This window comes from Scyliorhinus torazame, chromosome 9 (genome assembly GCF_047496885.1).
Source record: "Scyliorhinus torazame isolate Kashiwa2021f chromosome 9, sScyTor2.1, whole genome shotgun sequence".
Classification (NCBI taxonomy): domain Eukaryota; kingdom Metazoa; phylum Chordata; class Chondrichthyes; order Carcharhiniformes; family Scyliorhinidae; genus Scyliorhinus; species Scyliorhinus torazame.
In genome coordinates, this window is record NC_092715.1 from 131,525,988 (window position 1) to 131,543,219 (window position 17,232).

The following is a 17,232-nucleotide window of genomic DNA, read 5'->3' on the forward strand; positions in this document are numbered from 1 at the left end:
GGTCAACACCTCCATTCTATCCCCATAACCCAGTAACCTCACCCAACACTAAGGGCAATTTTGGACACTAAGGGCAATTTATCATGGCCAATCCACCTAACCTTCTCATCTTTGGGAGGAAACTGGAGCACCCGGAGGAAACCCACGCACACACGGGGAGGATGTGCAGACTCCACACAGACAGTGACCCAAGCCGGGAATCAAACCTGGGACCCTGGAGCTGTGAAGCAATTGTGCTATCCACTTTGGGGTTCTCTAAACTCTGGCCCATAACAGGAGGAAACCCACGCAGACACAGGGAGAATGTGCAGACTCCACACAGACAGTGACCCAAGCGGAATTGAACCTGGAACCCTGGCGCTGTGTAGCAACGGTGCTAACCACTGTGCCACCATTAACATCCCGAGACCCGAATATGAAACAGTGACCATTATCTCTTCCCAGACCTGAATATAAAACAGTGAACATTATCTCTTCCCAGACCCGAATATAAAATAGTGAACATTATGCCCCCCCAGACCTGAATATAATACACAGAACATTATCCCCCAGACCTGAATATAAAACTGCCCTGATGGATTCAGCCCACATTTTCACAATATTCCAGATGTGTTTGTTCCAGGAGTAGATTAAACAGCAGGATCGTTGGAGACCAGTGACACCTCCTTTGAACACGACTTGTGAGGCATCACACCAATGAGGCTGAGGAAATCTACAGCCAGATTCACATGACCACCAGGCGTGTCATCGAGCAAACCATCGCAATTTTTAAAATGTATTTCAGAGCGGAATGGTTTGCTTAACCTGTTGCTTCCGGCTTTTGAGCAAATCTGCTATTCTGGGGTAATTTGAAGTGGACTGTGCACTTTTCAATACCTGCATCAATCCACGCCCATGTGAAACCCAGTCCAAAGGACCGGAGAATCACGCAAGTGTGGCGAATCCATTGTCCAGTTCATTCATAGGATGAAAATGGGTCAGTTTGACCTATTGGCATCCTCATGCTGGCACAGAGAATCAACCTAGAGACCGCCGCCAGTGGGGGATCGGAGCAACGGGCGGCGATCCCCTTTTTTCTTTACACCACTGGATTCTCCGCCTGATAGCGGGTCTCTCTGCCGACGTCAGACAGCAGAGAATCCAATGCAGCATTGTCGATTTGGTATCATCAAGGCCCTGTACAGCTGCAGTAAGACTTGGTTATTTTTATATTGTATTAACTTTGCAATAAACACCAACATTTCGTTTGCCTTCCTAATCGCTTGCTGTATCTACATACTACCTTTTTGTAACTTATGTACCAGGACACCCAGATCTCGCTGCACCATTGAATTTTTAAAAAATATTCCTTTATCAGAGTTAAATTTTCTCAGAGTTACAAAGACAATATGCAGGATGGATTGGGCAATACTTTAATCCATCTCCTTTCCTGCTCCAAAAACCAATTCAAATTCAAATTTAATTAATTCATGGTCCACACAAATGAGGACATATTAGATCCAATCTGACAAGAACTGGCTGACACCTGATCATGCTTGACCTTAAACTTGATCTTTATTAAAAGGCCAAGAAACTGTACCATTGAGTTCTACGGAGTTTCTCAATTAAATTGTATACTGCTTTTCTATGCTTCCTGCCAAAGTGGACAAGTTCACATTTTCCCACATTATACTCTATCTGCCAAATTTTTGCTCACTCAATTAACTTCCCTATCCCTTTTTAGACTCTACCTTCTCCTGATGGTGGCAGAGTGGTTAGCACTACTGCCTCACAGCGCCAGGGACCCAGGCTCAATTCTGGCCTAGGGTGACTGGGTGCAGTTTGCATTTTCTCCTCATGCCTGCGTGAGTTTCTTCCTGGTGCTCCGGTTTCCTTACAAAGATGTTCCAGTTAGGTGGGTTGGCCATGCTAAATTGCCCCTTAGTGTTTAAAGATGTGCAGGGTTAGTTGGGGTTGCAGGGCTAGGGAGGGGGAGTGGGTCTAGGTAGGGTGCTCGTTCAGAGGGTCGGTGCAGGCTTGATGGGCTGAATGGCCTCCTCCTGCACTGAAGGAATTCTATGACATCACTTTTGCTGTCCTCACCAGTCAGTTCCACAAGTTGCGCAAGAACCTTTAGTAAGCAAGAACTTAAAGAGATGGCAGCCTCAGATGGAGAAACTTTACTATTATTGTCCTAAACTTTATTATTTTGGCCAGCTTAGCTTTGCAAACTGTTTGAGCTGCACACGGCTGATCAAATATGTAAACAGTTGGCCTGATATGCTATTGATTGCACAGATGGATGTTCCAGTCAGACCATTATTGGCATGAATGCACACTTATTTTTCAACTAACCCTAAAACTAGACTTTGGTTTGTTCAATTGTGTTTGTATTGTTCTCTCAAAACTGGTGCAAATATTTGTCGCAAGTTCTCTTTGGCTCTTATCCTGGTCAGGAACATCGAATGTTGTCAATGTTTTTGTTGGTTTTGAATAATTTCCAACGTAATTAAAATAAAGTTGGCATTCATTCAGCAAGGTGGTAGCCATAGAAACTGCAGCAGCAGTTGTTACTTATTGTGCAAATGCAATGATGTGCTTCCAGATCACAAGCGGAAGATGAAGGGCCAAAAAAGAGATCACAGGAAGAGTAAAATAGACTGAAAGACAGGTAAACCAAGAAGTGGCAAGGGCGAGGGAATAAAGGATGAGCCAAGAATGCAAAATGCAAGAGGAATAGAAAGTATGGCAAACAAGATGAAAGGCATAAAAGAGAAGAAAAAGTAAACGGAACATATGAATTGAGGAAAATTTCAAGACATCAAAAAGAGAACTAAAGCTAGAGAGGGCGCAAAGCCATTTTAAAATGTATTAAAAATGAATTGATCTCATTCAAAAGGGGGAAAGCAATGACAAACTTGAAGATTGTTCTGAGCTGAGAGTGTCCCCTAATGCAATTATCCAGAATTGTGTGAATTGGAAGTTTCTATATACTTTAGTTATGCACCATTTACAATAAGTGACTTGATTTCTGAAGGTCTCTTACGTAGGGCACGAATACCCCAAACTTATTGGCTTTTGTTACATTTTTAAGATAAATGTCCTTTCAGCTTTACTTAGAATTGTCACTAGTTTGACTTTTTTTTTTGCTTTCTCTCTGTTGGAAGTAGATGTTCAGTTGGGAAATGTCTGATCAATGTTCAGGGGAGTAATGAAATTACAACTGATTTGGCAGTAATTTCTTGTCTTTGTGTATTAATTGATTCTTTCATGCCAATGTTTCCACAAGTAGCATTTAGAAATAAGTTAGGCCTGCTGTGTTGATGAATTTACATTGCAAATGGCATTCTTAATTGAAGGCAGGAATGAACGTACATGTTAATTTGACTGAGAGGGATCTGAATACAGGGCTGGTAAACCGCAACTCATATTTTGCTGACAATATTCAACTTCCTAATATCAAGTTTTCACTAACATCTCGATTCAACGACAAGATTGAATCAAGTTTGCATGTACCTGGGAAAGCTAATGAAAGCTACTTACTGGTGAGATAATTATACTGAGTTTTCAGTTTTAGCATGTTTCAATCCAAAACTGTATTTCAGCTAAATACCCATTCAAGGTGCTCAATAATGCTTTCCCCCTTGAAGCTGGCATGGTGGATTCATTATTCAATTATTATTAAATGTGTATGATGCTTCAACGGTACCTTACCTCATCTTCAGTTATTCCCGAAAAATTCTTTTCAGCCATAAGCAGGACAATTCATTGCATTTAAAATGAATAAGTAAAAGACACAGCTGTATTCAACCTTGCAGCACAAGCATCATGTCTGGAAGAGACAGTACGTCAATATAACATTGCGTTATTAATTATTCTGACGTAGAGAAGATGGTGGCAATTGTTTTGCTTTCATGTAGATGTATCTCATCAGCATGTGCAATAGCTCCCATTAGCTACAATGAGGAAGTGACACATTTATAAGTGGTAGATATGGTAGTCTCTTTCAACAGATGATTTAATATCTACAACTGTATGAGCAAGAAAAAAGATTCGAGAAGGCCTGCATAGAACACTGCCGACTTTTAAGCAATACTGGCAAATGACTGAGTTGTAAATGCCAAATGGGAATTCTGAGGACAGCAACTCAACTCCTGACTCTCCAAAGCCTGTCCACCATCTACAAGGTACAAGTCAGGAGTTGTTCCTTCCTGACTTCCTGGATGAGTGCAGATCTAACAACACTGAAGAAGCTCGACACCATCCAAGGCAAAGCAGCCCGCTTGATTGAGACCCCATCAACTACTTCCACTCCCTCCACCATTGCTGCATAGTGGCAACAGTGTACCATCCACAATATGCACTGCAGCATCTCACCAAGGCTCCTTAGACCGCACCTTGTAAATCTGCGACCTCTACCACCTAGGACAAAGGTAGCAGATGCAGGGGAACACCACCACTTGCAAGTTCCCTGATTTGGAAAGTTATCACTGTTCCTTCAATGGCACTGGGTCAAAATCCTGAAACGTCTTCCTTAATAGCACTGTGGGTGTACCTACACAACATGCAGAGGTTCAAAAGGCAGCTCACCAGTTTCACAAGGGCAATTAGGGATGGGCAGTAAATACTGGCCTAGCGAACGATCCCCAGATTCCATAAAAGACCAAAAGAAAAACACCATTACAATGTAAAACTGAACTTCTTGAAATGTTTTGAGTGCTGTAATGAGGTCCATCCCCAACATCTGCAGATGTAGTGGGAACAGGCTGACGCTCTCTCTTCCTGAGGCCTTTGATGCAGCCACCCTCTGGGCAGCCCCAGGCCGAGATGGCCGAGGGCATACAGAGTAAGCTTGCTCAAGTGCAGGTGAGTCATCTGGGGCCAATGCCACTGAATAAATTTGGACTAGCAGTGGGGCTAGGGATCCACTGACAAAACTCGGAGTGTCTGAGAAGAACCTTCACGTGTGCCAGGTTGCATCTCCCCAGCCTCTGGTGCAACATGGCATTGTCCTGCTTCCCATTGACCAAAGGGCACCTGGAGGGTTGTCCAGGGACACCAAACAATATGGGTGGAGCAAGCTGTGACATAGCCAGAGATGATGCATAATCGCAATTCTTCCTACTCTCTGTGCCCGCCAATCCAAACGCAGCGTCAGATATTGATTGACCACCCTGCTCTCCTGCCAGCTTCAGGGCTTCCAGCTCTGCTTCAGTCAGCGAACAGATCTCCACCCCAAGTCTTGGATCTTTTGCTGGAGTAGTGAACCATTTTGTTTTGCAAGTGTAAAGGGTGAGAAGGTGAGGTTTCCTATGATACTGAGGGAAATCCCTTACTGCTGACTTGCCCTCTGACCCCGTAATGTGTTAGATTGTCCAGACCTCGGTGCGCAGGTGCATCCGCGCCATCATGGAGGCCCTATATGTCCAGGCGGATCAATGCATCCACTTCAATGTAGACCGAGGCCACCAGGATGCCCGGGCAGCAGGGTTCGCCACCATCGATGGGAAGCCCCGGGCCCAGGGGGTGATCAACGTGATGTATAATCCTCCTTTGAGCACCGGCTGATGGCAAGCCGCTCTCCACAAACCGAAAGGGGTTCCACTCAATGAATGTGCAGCTGTTGGCTGATCATCAGCTGCGCATCATGCATGTCTCCGCCTGATACCCGGGCAGTGTGCAAGATGCCTTCATCCTGGCACACTCAAAGATTCCTGACATGTTCAAGACTCCATCCCGTCTGGGGGGTTGGCTCCTGGGTGACAGGGATTATCCGCTGCGGTCGTGACTGCTCCCGCCTATCCGGAGGCCACAGACCGATGTGAAGATCTGCTAGAATGTTCATGCAGCGACCAGGGGTGTGATCGAGTGGTGCTTCGGCCTCCTGACGATACGGTTCAGGTGCCTGGACCATTCTGGATGCTGAGAGGGTTGCCCACAGCGTGGTGGCCTGTTTTGTCCTCCACAACATAGCGCAGCAGAGGGGGATGTGCTGGAGGAGGAGGAATTTCAGGCGAGAGTGGGCAGAACACGGAGCCCAGGCAGGCACAGGAGGCCGCACGATGTGTGCGCCTAGGCCAATGCACATGGGACGCTCTGATCGTCGTCAGGTTCACCGACTAGGGGTTGGGGGGGTGGGGGACTGGCCAGGGACATTGACACCGTATACCACCCTCCCACCCCCTCAATCCCACCCCCACACACCTCCCATCCCCCGCCACCCCTCGCCTGCAACCCCCTCTGTGATACATACCTATCACCTTAAGGCGTGGGGGTCCTAGGTTAACAGTCCGGTACATGGGTTGGAGGATGATGACAACCTGCTCTGCGATGAGCTCTGGTGTTCCGTATCGTTTGACAATGTCTGAATCCTGCCCACGGGAGCACTTTCCACCGTCCAGCTGGGTGATCCCTGCATGCGGGCTGGCCATTCCATCACATGGTTCCATCGGATCCTTGTGGCGGCAGTGGTGGGGACCACGGGCCATCCACACTATCCACCCATATCCCCTCCAATGTCCGCCCATTCCCCACCCCCCCAGCCAGCACAAACCAGCCCACCCCTCACGCCCATCAGACTGAGCACCAAGACAAATTGTACGAGTGGTAACAGGTGTTTATTATGAACAAATATTTACAGATTTGTGCCCTAGCCCCTATAACTAAACTGTGCCCTGCACCCGTGCCAAATTAACTGGTGTCTACTTTTCTGGCCTTATGGGCCCTTACGGTATGTCTAGGTGGATTCCCAGATGCAGCAGTAGAGGATGCGGCCTAGGGCAGCACGGTGGCGCAGTCGTTAGCACAGCTGCCTCACGGCACCGAGATCCCAGGTTCGATTCCGGCTCTGGGTCAATGTTCATGTGGAGTTTGTACATTCTCCCCGTGTTTGTGTGGGTTTCGCCCCCACAACCCAAAGATATGCAGGGTAGCTGGATTGGCTGCTCTAAATTGCCCCTTAATTGAAAAAAATGAATTAGCTACTCTAAAATTTATTTTTTTTGAAAGAGTGGAGGCGACCTGCTGTGATTCCCGCCCTGTGACATGGGTGCCCGTTGGCGGGTGCTTCTGGGGCGACCGGGCCTGGATGGAACCGGCTGCTGCTGAGGTGTCCCAGGTGGCGTGGTGTTACCCTGTTCTGCCTGCTGCCCACCAGATGCACCAGGGACAGGAGGGGGGTGTCCGAGGTGCTGCGGTATTCCAGCACCTCTCCTGCAGGCGTCACTGGCACGGGCCCCTCACCTCCACCTCCCTCAGGGTCCCCGATGGCCCCCGGGCTACTCCATGATGGGGATATGAGTGGAGCTATCCCCTGATGCTCCCCCACCACCCGACACTGCCAATCCTGGAGGCCCTTTCTGGTCTCGACCAGAGTCCGCACGCTCATAACCATGGAGCACACGGAGTGGACCATCTCCATCTGGAACTATGCCACATCACCCATTGACTGTGCCACCACCTTCTGAGTTTGTGTCTCATCAGCCAGTGACTGCGCCATCTCTTCTGGGATTGGGGCACCTCCCTCTGTGTCTGTGCCATGTCGGCCAGCACCTGGGCAATGCCGCCGACGTTCCCAGCCATGGCCTTCTGTGACTGGGACATGCTCAGATGCGTCACTGCAATGTCCAGGTGGTTCTGGGACATGGTCGCCTGTGAGACAGCAACCCTGCCCTGGGCCTCGGCCAGCACCCACACAGAATGCCACCGGGGCTGTTTAGCACAGGGCTAAATCGCTGGCTTTGAAAGCAGACCAAGACAGGCCAGCAGCATGGTTCGATTCCCGTAACAGCCTCCCCGAACAGGTGCCGGAATGTGGCGACTAGGGGCTTTTCACAGAAACTTCATTGAAGCCTACTTGTGACAATAAGCGATTTTCATTTAATTCAGGCCTTGGACATGCTGATCCATTCCCAAAACCGTCACCCCCAATGCCTCCACCACAGACGCCACCAGTGCGGTGTTGGCCTGGGTGGCATGCATGGTAGGCATCTCCTCCTGCTGCTGCATGCGGTTGGACTCCTCCAAATGTACCTGCAGGTGCTGGATGCTCGCTGACAACTTCTCATGTAGTCCCTGACTCGGCGACTGTATCTTCACAATCAATGGGACTATCTGTTCCAGAAGCCCGAGACCCCTCTGGACGGCAGCTAGTCCGTGGGGTCAGCCAGTACTCCGACCGTCTGCCCCCTCAGAGCTCCTACCTCCACCTGCTGTACCAGGTCAACTGTGTGGTGCGCATCAGATAGTGTTCCAGGAGCCTCTTCACTACAGCACCCAACTGAGGTGCGTGTCTTTGGGATTGTGGAGAGTGTTGGAGACAGCTGTGATGGGAAATCTGTGCCACCCACCGACCCGAGCTCCGGGATGGACTGAGTCTCGGGTGGGAGACTGGTGTCCAAGCTGCTCCCGTCACTGCTCAGCTCATGGGGTGTCTCCGGCTGTGGCACTGGATGGGGCCGGGGGACATCAGATGGATCCACCCTGTTTCCAGCAGGTCTTGCAAGACACAAGACAAGACAAGACGTATGATTAGACCCCAGGCCGGGGGTGGTGGGGGTGGACATGGGGGTGGGGGGGTGGTGGTGTGGATGTGGTGGTGTGGGGTGGTGTAGGGTGAGGGTGTGGGTGGGGGTGAGGATGGTGTGGGGGTGGTTTTGGTGGGGAGGGATTGACACACATGTCACAGGGAACCGCAACTGAGCAGGGTCTCACTTTCTCATCTGCTGCCGAGCTCCACCTCAGCAACCTCCCTTTCCTCCAGGCCACCAAGCATGTCCAGGGCCCTCTGCTCTGCCACAGTGAGGGGCCGCAGGTGCGGCAGTCCCTCTTCTGCCTTCTCCCGCTCACAGTGGTTGTGCATGGCCTTCTCCTGGGGCGGATGGGGGACGACAGAAAACAACAGTGTTAGACAATCCGACGCATGCAGCCCAGGGGGTGGGTAGGTGATAGCCTCAGTGGCCAGGGCACTCGGCCATCCTTCCCGGGCTGGGGTGCAGTGTCATCCGCCGCTTCTCCATCGCGTCCAACCGGATCTCCAGCTCGGCGTCTGTGAACCTCGGGGCTGCTCTGCTCACTGCCATGGCGGATGGTGTGGGTATCCTGGGTATCCGCATGTGGTGCACGGTGGGGGTTCAGCAACCCTCCAGTGGGTGGGTGGATGGGAGGGGTAGGGTGAAGGGGGGGTGGGATGGGGTTAGTGCCAGCGGCACACTGTTGCCTACTCACCTTGGCCACCCTGATGAGGTTGTGCAGTTTTCCCAGGCACTGCTGGCCCGTCCAGATGGTGTTGCCCATGGCGCTCACGGCCTCTGCCACCTGCGCCCTGGCACAGCGAATGGTGACAGCTGGCAGTTTCCTTCGATGGTTGGGGTAGAGGGTCATCCGCCGCTTCTCCATTGTGGCCAACAGAGTCTCCAGCTCGGCGTCTGTGAATCTTGGGGCTGCTCTGCTTGCTGTCATCTTGTTGGCTGGGATGGTTTGTGTGAGGAGTGAAGTGTGAATAGGTGGCTGCAGCTTGTCAATCGCAAAACAGGCAAATCTGGCACCATTTTTCATTGGAATCAATTGTGCTCCACGTGACGCACCTCTAATGGCCCCTTAACAGTCGAAGAATCGGTCCCAGGTGCGGTACCAGTTTTTCTGTCGTAAAAGTCCATAGGTTCTGCATTGGAATCAACAATTAGTCTGAGAAACGGAGAATCCCAACCATTGTGTTTTAACTAACTAATTTTTTTCTCAATGAATTTTAATTACTCCAGCTTGTGCCTGAATTTTAATTTCAATTTATGTTTTGACTTACTCTGATTGAAATTCCCTACTTTAGGTGAGATAAAAAGGAAATCCTCACCAGCTAATCACCTAGCTACTCTCTGTAATGTCACATTCCCTGAACACAGGTTCTAAACCAAAATTTGGCAGTGGGGGTGATGCCTGGTCCCGTTCAGCTCTCACTCCTTCCCGAGGTGGAGTCTCACTCTCTTTGCTGTTCTCATTTTTAAAATTTAGAGTAACCAATTATTTTTCTTTTCCACTTAAGGGACAATTTAGTGTGGCCAATCCACCTAACCAACACATCTTTGGGTTGTGGGGGTGAAACCCACGCAGACATGGGGAGAATGTGCAAACTCCACATGGACAGTGACCCAGGGCCAGGATTCGAACCTGGGTCCTCAGCGCCACAGACCCAGTGCTAACCACTGCGCTGCATGCCGCCCCTCTCTCTGCTGTTCTTTATATCCTGCCATGTTCTTGCTTGTCCCCAAAGTAAAGCATCATGCTCTCTGTCACTCTTTATGCCTCGCTCTTTATTTTAGTGGGAGGTGCATTCGCTGACCATTTGTGTGAGTTCATTAAACATTTACTACCATTGTTGGCTAGTCCTCAAGATCAGACTCCTGCGGTTGGATTCTCTGTTTGGGAGACTCAGTCCCCATCCCGGCGTGAAAACGGTGTTGTTTTATGGCAGGAAAACTGGCACAAAACGGCCATTGATTCACCGTTTTGCTGGGGACTAGCTAGGGGGCAGCGTGGAGCTCGCAGCTCTAGCAATCGATACGGCCCCCAGCACACAGTGCTTGAAAGAAGTGAATTGGACATTCTGAATTCTTCCTCTGTGTACCCATAGTCCAAAGATGTGCAGGTTAGGTGGATTGGCCATGCTAAATTGCCCTCAGTGTTGGGTGGGGTTACTTGGTTATGGGGATAGGGTGGAGGTGTGGGCTTGGGTACAGTGCTCTTTCCAAGAGCCGGTGCAGACTCGATGGGCCGAATGACCTCCTTCTGCACTGTAAATTCTATGTAAATATCTGAAGAGGGGCCGGGGTGAGATGACAAGGGGATTGTCACAGTAACTTCATTGCAGTGTTAATGTAAGCCTACTTATGACACTAATAAAGATTATTACTGTTATTATTACTAAGGCATTATGCTTGATCAGAAATCCTGGCAACCCACTCTGACCTGTTGCTCCACTGTTGGTGCTATGTCTTCCCTCAAAGCCTTTCACTACCAGTTCCACTGGCTAAACGGCCGGACAGCATTTCATAAGTTCTGGCTATCGCTGTAAGTCATATTAACCACTCACGCACTTGCTCCCCCCCACCCACCCCCCCCCCCCCCGTCCCCCCCGTCCCCCGTCCCCCGTCCCCCCGGCTGAACCAGTCAGCAGTGTGTCTGGCAATAGGCTGCATGTCAGTCATTGAAATGATCTAGCAGCACAAACGTTTGCTAGGTGCCGACATCACCATGATCAGGCTTAGGGTAATTGCACAATTCCCTACCCGCGAATGGACCTAAATTAATTTTTAGTTCCTAACCTTATGGTGACCTTATCTCAATTCTATTGGGGAGGCTTCACATGTCATCATCAGAAATCCTCTTAAATATCATGATATGATACAATTCAATTTTCAGACCTGTCATGCAAAAGTGCCTTTAAGAAATGGATGTGTAAGCAATGTACCTTAAAGAAAACAGTGATGTCAGAGAGTGGGTGAAGCTCAGCTCAGTTCAGCCATTTTGCAGTTTGATTTTGCCGTGGGGTTTTGCAATTTAAAAAGTGCCTGGCTGGTTTTGCTGAGAGGAGTTTAAAAGTGTCTGGCTGTTTTGCTGTGAGCAGTTTAAAAGTAGAAAGCCAGTTTGAGACAGCAGCTTGAGAAGTTCTGGTTTGCTGTGAGTGCTTGAAGGGAGAAAGCCAGGTTTGAGAGAGCAGCTTGGTGTGTGTCTGTGTGTTTCCAGAGAGTTTGCAGGAAGAAAGCAAGGTGCTGGAGCTGAAGTCACCCAAGCTAATATAGCTCTGCCATTCTACAGAAAATATATATATCCTTTAACCTGATGTGATACTGTTTAAAGGTGTTAAGTCTCTTGGAAGTTTGAAGGAACATTTTAAGGAGTTATTTACTGTTGCAATATTTTCTGAGTTATCTTTGAAGTAAGGGCTGTTAAGAGATCCAATGTTTATTTAAGATGTTAAGTTGAGTTCATGGAATAAACACTGTTTTGTGTTTAAAAACCGAGGGAAAACGCCATGTGCTAGGAAAAGCAACAAATCCATTAAAGGGAGAGGTTGGTTGAACTCCATGATACAGACCTCTATCAGGTCGCCCCTCAACCTCCGTCTACTCTTGTAAACATCTGACTTTCCAACGTTCTGACTTTAGAAGACAGATGTTTTCACTGTAATAAACTAGGCCATGTAAAGTCACAGTGTTGGTGGTTGAAGAAAAGAACTGGGTAGGCTGATGTGGTAAAACAGGATAAGACAGTGGGGTTTGTTAGAGTGGTAAAGGAAAGCCCAAGGGAAGTGAAGGAGGTGCAAACGATTGTACAGCCTGTTCAAGAAGTATTTGTCAAGAAGGTGCCAGATGTCTTTAAAGAATTTACTTGTGTGGGTAACGTTTACTCATGTGTATCAGGAGGAGCAGGTAAAGAAGTTACAATTTTAAGAGATACAGGGGCGAGTCAATCTTTAATGGTAACAGATGAGGAATTATATAGTTTGGGAAGAATGTTGCCAGAAAAGGTGGTGATATGTGAGAGGGTGAGAGGAGTAGCGTTCCATTATATAAGGTGAGGTTGGAAAGTCCAGTGAAGAGTGGTGAAGTAGGAGTAATAGAGAAACTATCTTGTCCAGGAATACAGTTTATCTTGGGTAATGATATAGCTGGATCGCAGGTGGGAGTGCTGCCTACTGTGTTTGATAAACCAGTGGAAGATCAGTCAACTGAAGTGTTGAAGGACGAATATCCTTGGATTTTTCCGGATTGTGTAGTAACAAGGTCGCAAAGTCACAGGTTAAGACAAGAGGAGAAATCAAAGAGTGAAGATGAAGTTGAAGTGCAATTATCAGAAACGATTTTTGATCAGATGGTTGAAAAAGAACAAGAACAGTTGGAGGATGAGGCGGATATTTTTAGTTCAGGAAAATTGGCGGAGTTACAACAGAAAGATGTAGAAATAAAACGGATATATCAGAAAGCATACACGGAAGAGGAATTTGCGAGTATACCAGAGTGATATTACCATAAAAATTATGTCTTGATGAGAAAATGTAGACCTGTACATATGCAGGCGGATGAAAAGTGGGCAGAAGTTCATCAAGTAGTATTGCCGGTAGGGTATAGAAAGGAGGTGTTGCGAGTTGCACATGAGGTACCAGTGGGAGGTCATTTGGGAATAAGGAAAACTCTAGTTAAAATCCAGAAACATTTTTATTGTCCTGGACTACATAGTGATTTTTGTAAGGGCCCCGAAGAATCCAGCACGAGTTTTAAGGATACAAAATAATAACGTTTATTTACTATAACAACATATACATAGCAGTAGCAGTAACCTCCCTTGCTACCTTCTCCTTCCTCCTGGTTCCTGGACTGGCCAGCTTATTTATAGTAGGAGTTTCTCCGCCCCCCTCATTGGGGAAGTTCATACTCCCATAGGATTGTGGGATAATCATTAGTCCCCAGCCAATCATCAGTAGGCAGGTTATAACATCCCTCCCCCCCAAAGTCCAAGGAATCCACCGTAGGCCCTGGCGAAGGGAGGCGTCGAACTCGTTTGGCCGCAGGCCGGACGCCATTTGCACGCGGCGCTGGATCAGGCGGCGTATAACGAGACGGAGACCGGCGCTTCCGTGATGAACGGCGCGGTTGTACATCCACGGCCTGTGGACCCGAGGATTCCCCCTCTGATTCATCCTGTGTCTCCATCTCGGAGTCAGAGTCTTCTGCCTCCGTCATGTCAGCGTCTCTGTCCCCATTCGGTCCCGTCATGACCTGCGCAGGTTTTGAGTGAGGCACCAGTGGAAGATTTGGAGGACTACCTTCCCTTGTTTCTGGTCTTTGCCGCTGTTGAACTGAGCTCCGGGGGCGGGGAATCTTTTGCGGGGATGATCTTCTGGACCGGACGTGGTCTACATGTTTTCGCTGGAGACGACCCTGGGCTTGCACTTGGTACGATATAGGGCCCGTTTGGCGAAAGATTACCCCAGGAACCCATTGGGCACCACCAGCAAAATTCCGCACGAATACTGGGTCACCGGGCACAAACTGCCGAATCGGACGATGCCGAGACAATCCCGGTCCCTGCCGTCCCTGTGCGGCGTACTTTTGCACCAATGTCCGGGAAGACCATACTAAGGCGGGTGCGAAGTCTCCGGCCCATTAGGAGTTCTGCGGGAGCTACCCCAGTCACTGTATGGGGGGTGGTCCTGTACGTAAACAAAAACCGAGCCAGTCTCGTGTCCATTGATCCGGAAGACTGCTTCTTTAGGCCTCTTTTGAATGTTTGCACTGCACGCTCTGCCAACCCATTTGAAGCCGGGTGGTAAGGGGCAGTGCGGATATGGCGGATGCCGTTCATCTTTGTAAACCTAGCAAACTCCTCACTCATGAATGGAGTGCCATTATCCGTGACCAGCTCCTCGGGGAGGCCATGTGTGCTGAATGATAAACGCATTTTTTCAATTGTTGCGCAGGACGTTGTCCCCTGCATCTTATGCACCTCCAGCCATTTGGACTGGGCGTCAATTAGTAGAAGGAACATGGATCCCATCCTCGTCGCCAGTTTTGTAAGGGCCCCGAAGAATCCAGCACGAGTTTTAAGGATACAAAATAATAAAGTTTATTTACTATAACAACATATACATAGCAGTAGCAGTAACCTCCCTTGCTACCTTCTCCTTCCTCCTGGTTCCTGGACTGGCCAGCTTATTTATAGTAGGAGTTTCTCCGCCCCCCTCATTGGGGAAGTTCATACTCCCATAGGATTGTGGGATAATCATTAGTCCCCAGCCAATCATCAGTAGGCAGGTTATAACAGTGATGTAGTTAAATTTTGTCAATCATGTCACACATGTCAAGTGATAGGGAAACCTCAAGCAGTGATAAAACCAGCGGCCTTAATACCCATTCCAGCATTTGAGGGACCTTTTACACGGGTCTTAATTGATTGCATAGGACCGCTTCCTAAAACAAAAAGTGGGAATCAATATCTTTTGAAAAAGTTATGTGCTATGAAAAGCAACACATCCATTAAAGGGAGAGGTTGGTTGAACTCCATGATACATTTTGGGGTTCTGAAAACCCCAAAATGCACACTGGGCTAAATCGCTGGCTTTTAAAGCAGACCAAGGCAGGCCAGCAGCATGGTTCAATTCCCATACCAGCCTCCCCGAACAGGCGCCAGAATGTGGCGACTAGTGGCTTTTCACAGTAACTTCATTGAAGCCTACTTGTGACAATAAGCGATTTTCATTTCATTTCATTTCATTTCACCCATAACAGGCCTGTTTAACTAAAACATCTATTTGGATATATCCCAGCTTTGTATGTAACACTTTTCTATTGTTATTGACTGAGAGAGTGACCCTATATTCATTGCTAGTTGAGTCGTGTGATTTGTTTGTTTTTTTCATTTAATGGTCCAAATCTACAATACGCTTCCTCAAAACTAAAATTAATTTTTTGTACGAATCAATGGGTAGGAGCTTGAAATAGTTATGTATTCTCTGGCCACTCACTTTGTATTCAAGTTTGTGTATGCTGCATTAAAGGTCATCAGAAAAATCAATGCCTGCTTTCACATCCACAATAATTGCTGAATCAGAAATGTGCTGTTTGACAAGTTAATACTACTGTTTATACATAGTTCCTATTTATTGGTTAGTCTATAAATAAATGCACTAATTTTCTCCTCTATTTCTCAAGGCCATTCTCCTTAATGATGTAACACATGGAGTGCAGTCCTTGTACAAACAATGGCAAACGGTACCTTGTTTGGAAACGACGGGCTGGATTTAATTCCATCATTGTTGAGTCCACTGGCAGACCCCGAAAAAAATCTAGCGCAGGAAGATTGCAGCCACTGAACCCGACTATATGGTAGCAGACTTACAAACATTTGTGACATCTGCTTTCTGCCAGATCGTGTAGAGGGAGAGAATCTCGCCAGCGCCGTTAGCGGGAAAAAACACCAAATATGCAGTCTTGTAACAAATTCTTTTCTTTCCATGAGTTTCATGCCACACCCTTGGTGGCCTTCCCCAATTCACTCGCCCCACTTAAACCTAAACTCAGCAATCTGCTGGGCACACCAATGTGCCTCCCCAGCAAGCCTCAGCACTTGTTCCAAGTCTAATCAGGGGAATGGCTATGAGGAAAAGTGCATCCCACTTCACTGCGGGAGCCTTCAGCAAGCCTCTGGCTGGGATCCAGCAGAGGCTGAAGATCCTCTACCCTCGATCGAGCAGATGTCCTGCCAGCAAAGTCACCAACCCTGCCTGGGAAGCTGTGCCCGAGATTGAATGCCAGCTCACTCCATAGGAGGACGGGGCTGCATTGTTGCAAGAAGATGAATGACCTTATTCATGCAGCCAGGATAAGTCTGCCTCCTCATGTGTCCCGCAGTATCCCCCTAACACACCCCTCATATCTCCATGGAGATCTTAGACTTCCACCCAACTCACAGGGCCCCAATACTTGCCATGCTAAGCCCCCTCTCCAACATCATCCAGCAGCTCCTCTGCTCCTCAAATCCTCGTGGCCCTCACTCACCATGCATGCCAGATTACATTACCGTCTGGCGCCACTCCCGCTCACAATCACCCCATCTGTCCCATTGCAGGACAAACTCGGGCACAACAGGCGTGAGCGGGCCCAGCTAGCTGGAGTGATGTCAGAGCTCAAGGCCCTAAACCCTTTTGAGGAACGTTGTGTATAAAAATACACACATTGTGGGCAGCATGATGGCACAGTGGTTAGCACAGCTGCCTCACGGAGCCGAGGTCCCAGGTTCGATCCCGGCCCCGTGTCCCTGTGGAGTTTGCACATTCTCCCCGTGTTTGCGTGGGTTTCGCCCCCACAACCCAAAAAAAGATGTGCAGGGTAGGTGGATTGGCCACACTAAATTGCCCCTTAATTGAAAAAATAATGAATTGGATACTCTAAATTTAAAATAAAAATACACAAATTGTTCACTGCTTTTTAACTTGTAAAGACACACCTGTATGAACAATTGCTGAATTGAAATCCAGAACAACAGTAAAGATGGTCAATATTACGATGTGAGTTTTGAGGCGAGCAAATCAGCCAATGGCATCACTGGAGCACAGACTACTGTAGGACAGGATGAGCCTGTCCAGTGCAGGAGCAAATACTCCAATCAATAAGATGTATTCGCTACCATTCAGCATATTTCACAGTACAAAAGATACAAATGCAACCCAGCCTTCCCACACTCCTCCTCCCTGCAAATCTGCAA